This window comes from Pteropus vampyrus, unplaced genomic scaffold (genome assembly GCF_000151845.1).
Source record: "Pteropus vampyrus isolate Shadow unplaced genomic scaffold, Pvam_2.0 Scaffold32, whole genome shotgun sequence".
Lineage (NCBI taxonomy): Eukaryota > Metazoa > Chordata > Mammalia > Chiroptera > Pteropodidae > Pteropus > Pteropus vampyrus.
The window spans coordinates 4,242,224-4,252,151 of NW_011888813.1; positions in this window are offsets into that span (position 1 = coordinate 4,242,224).

Genomic DNA, 9,928 nt, shown 5'->3' on the forward strand with positions numbered 1-9,928 from the left:
CCCAGGTGATTCATAGGCATTATTTGAGAAGCACAGTTCTAACAATTCCTGGTTTTCTATGATGATGAGGTGTTGTTATTCAGAGTCCAGAGATCATCAATCAAGTACATTTTTTTATGTTGATTTTTCATCTCTCTTTTCTTTCTTTCACTAAATTTTACAGTCACTTCCCGTTGCTATAAAATAAAATATTGAAATTTATCACTTCCGTTCCAATTTTGCCTCCCTCTATTCAAATAATTGTTAATATACATCGCATGTTTGTTCTGTGCCCCAAAGGGTGTAAGTACTTTGCATCCATTATCTCCTTTAATCTGTGCAACAGTGATGCGAGATTATAATGATCATAATTTCCATTTTATAGAAACGGAGACTGAGGCTTAAAGAGAGTAAGTAGCAGGCTGCGTCACAGCTTGGATGTGAACCAAAGTTTAGCTCATTCCAGGGTGTGACCATTAACCACTACATACCTGCAATTAAAAGTTCTAATTTGCTCTTTCTCTCAAGCATTTATGCCTCTAAAAAAACTAAATTATTTTACCAAGTGAAAACCAGAAGTCAAACTTGGCACACTGCTGGGTACAGAGTGGGTACTTGAGAAATATTTATTAAAAATATGAATGAATGAAAAGGCCTAAGTCTGTCTGCTAAGAAAGCACATGTTCTTTCTTCAACACCAGGAGAATGAGGAGATGTCCAGTGGAAGAGACATTTCCCATTTTAAGGCACCCGATATTTCCTTGGGGTCCCTGATCCCTCTACCTCCATTCGACTTTCCTTTACCTATGACTTATTTATTACTGCAAATGCCCTACTGTTATTCTAAATTTTCATTTTGTTCTTGTCGGATTGTCTTTCTTAGTAGTCTGCCAGGAGACTGAGGTCAAATCTAGTGACATCCTTCGAGTCCCTGAGCCACGATTTCAGGGATTCTGAGGAAGTCCCGTTAACCCTTAATCCTCTACCACTTCCTGGGAATTTTAGAGCTAGAGCATCAAGCTTTAGCTTAAGACTTTGTTACTAGACCCCTAGTGTCAGTGAAAGATCAAGAACCGATCCCTGAGGAGGGAAGAAAAATACAGGAAATCTGAATGCTAGGGACTAAGAGGGATGGGGAATGAGGAAAAATAGAAGCTGATGCGTCTGAGATGTCACTCTGGGAGGACTGAAGGCGAGTGGCCTGTTACTGTCTTTAAAGTGAGGCTGGCTCTGGTGAGGTACAAGGTGGTGGCAGCCAGGGCAGGGCAGGGTGAGCCCCCTGAACAGCAGCCTTGCCTGTAGCCGCCACCTTTTGTGAACTTGATACAAGGAGACAGAGTCACACCACTCCGGCTCTCATTCCCTAAGCTATAAAACAATGGGTTTAGGGTGTTTAGGTATTTATTTCCTTCTGTTTAGGGAGTTTAGAAGAAAGGGATCCTAAATTGGGAAAGCGGCAAGCTGGCCTTGCCTGTGAGACAGGCTCAAGAAAGCCACGTGAGGAGGGTATAGCTCTTGTCTGCTTCGGTGGTTTGGCCTTCGGTCTCTCCTCCTTGGCCTGGGCCCTTCATTCTGCCCCCCTGCCCCACCCCCCCACATGCTGCCCCATTGCACCAGCTGATACTCAGACCTTCAATGCTTAGCATTGGCATACTCCCACCATATACAGCCTCCTAGGGGATGGGGAGGGGACAGGCACACAGTCTAAAGGGGTGTTTTGAGATTTACCAGAGGATATTTTTCAAACCTCTGAGCTGACGACGATGATCTGAATGTAATTCACTATTTTACTATTTTTATTTTGTAAATGATTAATATATTAAAAAGAGTCCTAGTCCTATATGCACTTATTGATTATACATGGGGTTGATTTAGTTTCCAGGGTGAAAAAACCCTTTGCTAACAAATTTATGGTCCTTCAGCCAAGAATATATGAAAAATTGATTTAGGTCTCTTCATTCACTTAACCCAGATCTGTGGATCGTCAGCCTTATGCAGACTTTATGCAGTTACTGGAGATAAAGATAAACAAAACACAACCTCTGCTTTTAAGGAACCCATAGTATAGTGGAGAGGAGATAGGTATGCAAGCAGGTAATTGTCATAGAATGTCACAGATGATATAGTGGAGGTGGCCACAGAGTGTTATGGGAACACTAAGAGGGAGGGAGGGGCAGGATCTGTTTGAGAAATTAGCTGAAGTTTCATGGACCACATGCTATCTGCAGATGGTGAAGTCATAATACTTAATTTGCACATTTTCTCTCAAACCTTGAAGTGACATTTGATTGTTTGAGGGTTCAGCAACAAAATTTCCCCCTTCTCTGCTCCCTCTATAACCCACTGAAGAAATAAAATCAACTGAAATGCATCAAGGCAAATAGTGTAGGTTTAAAAGTAAAAGCCACTCTTTGCTGGCCTGGGTCAGCCCCTAGAAGCTTCAGAGAGCTCTTAATTTTATAATTTTTCTGATTGAGGCTGTTTCCAGCAGCTCCTTCAGTGGAAATAGGTAAGCAAAACAAGCAGCTAGCAAACAGCATCACAGATCTCGTATTTTAGTCTTCCTTGCTGCCGGCATACTTAGCAGGATGTCATCTGCGTGATGCACAAGGAAAAATAAAATTGCTTGCATGAGGCCCTGGTTATAGTGAAGAAGGAGGGAAGTAAGAAGGAATTCAATCTTTGGCTTAAAAAAATCTAATTCTCTCAAGGTATATTGAAGTCTGGAAAGCAGTTATCTTTCCGAGCGGCTAGATGTAACCTGGAATGTAGCTCTTAATAGCCTTGGTGAGATTAAGTGAAGTTTCTGTGATTGTGGTCATCACACACAGGTCACGTAGGATTTGATGCCCTTCCCCCAGTCATCTTGCATCTGCAGTCCCTTCTACACTCCTTTCCCACCCACACTTCTTACTTTTTCCCTGCTGCCCCAATCCGCTGGCATCTCTGTAGGAGGAAGGAAAAATGAGTGGCTTGACAACTTGCAAGGATACGGTTAATAGAAATTGATGGAAGAGGCCCAAGAAGGCCACCATTCTATTATTCTTGCAGCAAGAAAGGTTATCAGGGCTTGATGGAGCCTCGCTCTCTTGCTGAAATATTTTGTGACTGAGGAGACTTGATGTTTACTGGGATTGGAAGGGAATTGGGAGAGAAGTTGAAAGGGAAATTAATTTGAACTGTAATTGATATAAGGTCAGTCACAGGATGGTGGGAGGAGCAGAGTTGTGGGATGGTTTTTGGATGGGGTTGGGCAATATTGTTCTAAAGTTGGCACCAGAATCCTTTGTTGTAAGAAGTGTAATTTGCGAACGAGGGGTCAGTTTGTGAGTCTGGTTTGATTATAGTGGATGCATCAGCCTTTCAAATTGAAATATGTGTTGGTAAATATTGAAATGGATTTGGTGGCACCATTTTATCTCTAATATTCTTTGCACGTAATAGCTAATTTCTGAAGAAATTCAGACTCCTTAGACAAAAGACACTTTGGTAGCTGCTGCCTGGAATTTTTCTTTAGACTTTGATTTCGGTTTAGTATTTCTTCTTTCTTTTTTCCTTTCTCCTTCCTTCTCATTCTGCCCTTTTCTCTCTCCCACTTTTATTCTTATTTCCTTATAACTTCAACAGCCTCTTTATACAGACAGAGAGGGGATGTCTTTTAAGGATACCCTAAAATTCCTCACCTATCCCACAACTCAGGTCGAAAAGTGACTTTCTTGAAAAGTGAGATTCCCAAAGATTCACAAAGAGTATAGCTTTTCTTTTTTTGACCATTTGCGAAAAGCATACATTTACGATTACCTTATTATTTCTGTAATGTCGATATAAATCAACTCGAACTGACTTAGTGAAGACAAAGGGGGATCTGTTGCCTTATAAAAAACAGAAAGTTCAGGAGTAGCCCTGGGGTTACCTCTACTAGATTAAAGGTCACAAAAGATGGTGTCAGGGCACTCTCTCTCGGCCCCCATCCCTAAACTGCTTTTCTTTGAAGAAAACTTTGAAGAAAACTTTGAAGTTCTTTGAAGAACTGCTGTTCTTCATGGTGATGGGTTGATGGCAGCCCTTGGCTCATCTTCCTCTCAGTATAAGGGTCAAAAGGAAATACTCCATTCCCAAATTTTATGTATTATTCTCTTGGAAGGAAATTGATAATCTCTGACTTGGGAAAGTGCCCACTATGGCTTAGAGAATGGGGAACAGTGATAGGTCAAGTCTCGTGTCCATTAGCACAGCCAGTGTGTAGGTGAGGCATGGTGACTGACAATCTTGCTGGACCACACGGCATAGGAAAAGGACACTTTCCTAAAGAAAAGAGGGATACTGAATAGACAGATATAACAGGTTCTCCTGCTTTACTGTCCTGGTCGTTTCTCTTTCAGGTGGGTATTGTACTAGGGGATGATAATACTCTCTTGGTAGGGATATAGTCGGATTCTTCTCTCTAGACATCCCAAATCTTATGTATAATCTGACCTCAACTTACCTTTTCAGCTTTATTTTCTGTCATTCCCAGAATTCTATCTAGGCTCTAGGCAGACATGGCCATTCATTATTCTCCAAATATTTTCTTTTTCATGTCTTTGTTTTGAGGACCCTAGGGGTCAGAATTCAGGTAAACTCTGCTTTCACAAATTAAAGAGTAGAATATTTATTTCCAAAATTGAACTAAGGATCAGATTCGTTTTTTTTTTTCCCCAAGGTGTAGAGCCCTGAATAGCATCTGAATAATGTCTTTTATTTATTTTTTGTTCTTTTGTTGTCGTTTCGTGAGTTGATTGAAAGACCATTGCGTTATATTCTGCATTGTCCTCATCTATACTGCTTTATAGCCCTCTAATTAAATTTTTTCATATTTTGTTTTAAAAGTACTTTTATGGCTCTTTTAAAATTGTAACTATCCTGGACAAGAGCAAAAAGCATACAAAGGCTCAAATTAATATGTGGTTAAAGGAGAATGCAATAGACATGACCATAAATGTCTAAGAAGAAAATCAGGCCTTGGACAAAAAAAGCTTCCCAAACCTCTTCTCTAGCATTTTGTTTAATGATGCCTTTGTTCACTTTTGAGTGTGGATTGTCATTATAATGAAAGCACCGAAAGACATAGAGAGATTAGAGAAGATCTTGCAAATTTAGGATCTGGAAGTACTCTTTGAAAGTTTGCATTTTTAAATTTTTTAAGCATTGTGAAAATGAGAACTTTTTATTTTCTATTTTTTATTCTTGGATCTTCAAGTACCACAAAAGTGTAGGGGCAGGGAAAAGTCCTTGTACTTTTAGCTTATTGATTTCATTACTTCCATATCCAATACCTTCTTTCTCTGATTTCCCACGTTGGAATTGTCAATACTTCAAGACCCAACTCGTGGTTAACTCTCTCAATGAATTTATCCCTGAGAACCTCAGCTATAAATACTGTTTCTCTCTACTGCCATCCTCTAAAATAGTGGGTTCTCAAAAGTGTAATCACTAGACCAGTAGCATTAGAAACACTTGGACACTTATTGGAGCTACAAATTCTCTCTCCCACCCCAAACTACAGATTCAGAAGCTCTGGAGGAAGGGCTCACCAATCGTGACTTAATGTGCCCTCTAGGTTTCTGATATATGCTAAAGTTTAATGTGCCCTCTAGGTTTCTGATATATGCTAAAGTTTAAGAATGCTAAGTTAAAACTTAGCATTCTGTCTCATATTTGCATGGGGAATGTAAAACATCTGTTCTGCTAAATAATCTGTGCTCCTGGGACGATGTCAATGTTATACTTGATTTTAGGCCCCTGTACAAGGTAAAAGACATTGAAACATGAAAGTTTGTAGACAAATAGGCATAATAGGGCATACAGCTTATATAAGAAAGAGAGAGGGGAACAGAGCCTAATTTAGTTTCTCAATTTGCTTTGACTGAATAGACTGGATAATTACTAAATCCCTATTCCACCTTATGGCCAAATCCCTATTTTGCTTGACATGGTGTCTGTCTGAACACAGAATACATGTGCTCTTATGCTATACTCACTCGATACGTATTCATTGATGATGAGCTGCTTCCCTTTTTGTAACTCAGCAATTGCAATACTATTGCTTAGATCTTTGTGGAGTCTGCTGGTCAAGTATAAGGAAAGGGCAATCCACTTCAATTTAAATATATAGAGCAGCCCGTTAAACAGTTTTGTTCTTCAGAAGATACTGTTCCATCCCATCAAAACAGACTCTCACTCACTTCGGGTGTTGCCTGTGAGGCTGAGCTCTCTCTAGGTGTCTAACCTTGCCCTCTTGTCATCAGCTATTAAAACTGCTAAAACAAAAGAATGCTGAAATGCTCCAGCTGTTAACACATTAGTACATGCGTTGATAAGCTCGAATTTAAATGCATTGAATGGCCCTTTAGGGGATCTTCCTTCTCTTTTTTAACTTAGCATTCAGTCAAAATTCAATAGTTTTAACTTCTTCAGTCCCTGGATGTGCTCATATTTCTCCATTTTTTTTTTTTTTCCCCGAAAAGGTCCAGTTAGCCATTAGTCTAAAAATGACTTCTTAAGCTGTTACCTTATATTTAAAATTCGCCAGTCAAAATTCTAATGACTTTTTGGCTTTGTCTTCTGTCCATCACTCCAAGCCTTCATGGGTTTTTCTAAAACTCTAAAATTCCAAATGATTCTTATAGGATGCATCAGGATCCGGTCAGCCAAAAGGGAATCAGAGGGAGCGTTTTTCAGATTACCTGCCTAGAAGATCCGTGGTGCAGTGAGCAGCTCACATCCTGTTTCTTGAAACTTATAAATTGATCCCTTGTTTTTAACTTCTGCACTTACATTGTGTGACACAAATGCCAGCTTCTTATATATTCTTTACTGTTTTATAGGATTTGCCTTTAAATTCTCTGGTTTGCTAACTCTTTTGTATATTCTCAATTTGGACTTTCCTTAAGGAATTTATCTAATGGTCCAAAATTTTATCTCAATCCCTTATCTTTCTACTGAATGTTAGATCTTTATTCTACCTGTTTTCAACTTGGTTATCTAAGGTCTTGCTACTCAAAGCATGATCTGTGTATCAGCATCATTGGAGTAATCTTGGAAATGTCAGAAATATTGGATTTGGGGCCCAGTAAATTAAGCCAAAGCAGAATTTTTGACTTCTTTTTCTGTCTGGTTTCTATCTACATGCTCTTCCCTACATTCAGACCCCCCATCCCCCATTTTTTTCCTTGACTCCTTTCATATGCTCCCATTAGGATGTCCTCTGAGATCTACTGCCAATATATATTACAAATCTACTCATTTGTATTATTCTTCATAACTATTTTCTATCACTATATTATCACATCACTATTTAAAGTTATCTTATATTTCTCTCTCTCTCTATTTTATCCTCACTTTATTTCTCTCCTCTCCAAATAAAAGGTAAAAGATCCTTGAGAGCAAGATCTTGTCTATCTTGTTCATCTCTGTATCTCTAGCACCTAAGATGGTGAATGAAGTGGAATAGATGCTCAGAAAACAGTAGCTGAATTAATTAATGAGGTTTTCCACAGTGCCCCAACAATGTCATAGATTAGATGCTCCATGATAATGTGAATTAATTGATGAGTGGGGGCTGAAAACTGACTTCTATCTCAGTCCTATATTCAGATATGTAGAAATGTTTCATACTGAAGGCATTTTTATTCTGAGCAAATCGACAGGTAAATTAATAATCCGTACTGAGACTCAAATGATTTGAGTTCACATCCATATTTAGTCATATATAAACTGCATGACTCTGATTGTTATTTAAACTTGGGTTTCGGTTTCCTCATCTGTAAAATGAGGACATTGCAGGCTATTTACTGTGTATTTTCCTGGTCGAATGTATTCTATGAAAAGTGTTTTACTCATCCATTTTTCTTTCCTCATTTCTCAATAAGTATCTGGTGCACATTAACCATTAGGCTATTTGTGCTCCTGTGTTATGCTGCCAAATATTATGGTAACACCTTTGAATCAATTATTATTGTTTTAGTTGAAGCTGAATATATTTAATTATATAATTTTGAGTTATCCAGGTTTAATGCCACCAAAATTATTTCAAGAAACTGAGATACTGTGAGAGATGATTGACAAAAAGGAAAAATAGTATGAATAAAGCTTTGAATGCACTACTAACTCACCTATAATGTCCTATTCTTTATGCTAGACATGGATTTTCTCTTTTTAATGTTCTTATCAACAAAATAAACTTTATGTAGCCTACATACACATGGACTTCTGATTACATAGCCTACGGTTAAAAAAAAAAAAACAGTAAAAGTTTTTGAGGCGTTTGAACTGGAGTTTCTCTAAGATCTCTCTCGGTTTTAAAACATAAAACATGTAAACATAAATTGTTTTTAATGTTTATTAAATACCTTATAATAGATTACAGACAAATAAATAACTCAGTAATGAAAGCTGTTGATATGAAAAAGTATATAGGGCTTCCTTCCATCCAAGATGAAGACACAGAGACCAAACAATTGAAAACAAATATATGAACAGACTATTTCTGAGACTTTAATCAACATAGAACAAATAAGATGAGCCCTAAATTTCCTGATTACTGTCTAGGCTACAACTCGTGGAAGTGAAATACAAGTGAGCACAGTCCCTTCCTCCTATCAAAGAGGTAGAGCTAAGAGCCTGGGGAGACCGAGGAGGCTAGTGCCATCCAAAGAAGAGAGCTGCAGAGATAGGAGCTTCAGAGATATGAAGATTGCCATCAAGTCTTTCTCAAGTTGATCAGCGCACGTGTGGAGAAATACTGAGGCTGGGGAAATAACCATCCAAAATGATTAGAGGGAAGAGTGCTCAGAATTGATACTGGGCCAGGAATAGTTTCTGCTCTATTAGCCAGAGTAAAAAAAATTTCAAAATTCATGATAAGTTGGATAGATTACACAGAAGAGTTTTGCTTCAGTGGTGGGATAAAATGAGACATAGCCTAAATGCTGTGTAATTGCATAGCAAAGCTTAAAAAGAAGACCTGAAAATACCAACTTGATTCAAAGTAACTTAATTTTGTTCCAGATCAAACCTACCGATGCAACAAGTTCAAAGCCCAAGAAATCCTAAGCATATCGTAATTAAAATGTTTAAAATAAGTGAGAAAGAGGAAAAAATTTAAAACAGCCAAGGAAAAGATGTATTGCATACACAGAAGTGAAGACAGCAGACTCCTTGAGTGTGAAATAAGGACAAAAAAAAAAAAAAGAGAAATAAGTTTTAACCAACAGACCCAGACTATAAGAAATGTTAAAGGAAGTCTTAGAAAAAAATTTCCAGATCCGTAGAACAGAATACAAGGTCTCTAAATAGACCTACATCGATATACTCCATTGTTTTCTGACAAAAGCATAAAGGTAATTTGATAAAGACAGAATGGTCTTTTCAACAAATGAAGCTGGAACAATGGAATATCTATCTATATGGGAAAACACAACAACAACAAAGAAATTTCAGCCATACCTTGCATGATAACAAATTTAATTCAAAATATAGTGTAGATTGAAATCTAAGACCCAAATAATAAAACCTGTTTAATTAAAAATATATGGGAGAAAATCTGTATGGGTTTGATTAAGCAAAAGTCTCTTAGAAAGGATAGAAGAAATACATGATGCTTACAGAAAAAATGGAGAAGTTGGTCTTCTTCAAAATTAAGACAGTCTGCAAAATTAAGACCATAGACTGGGGAAGAAAGTACTGGCAAGTCACATATAGAACTTTTATCCATAATAAATAAAAATTCTCAAAATTTAATAGTAAGAAAAGAAACAAGCATTTAAAAAATGGGAAAATATTTGCATAGAAACTTCACCAAAAAAAAAAAAAAAAGGATATATGGCTAGCAAATAAGCACGTAAAGAGATGATTAACACTATGAGTTATTAGGGACATTCCAGTTAAAACCACACAATGAGATACTGCT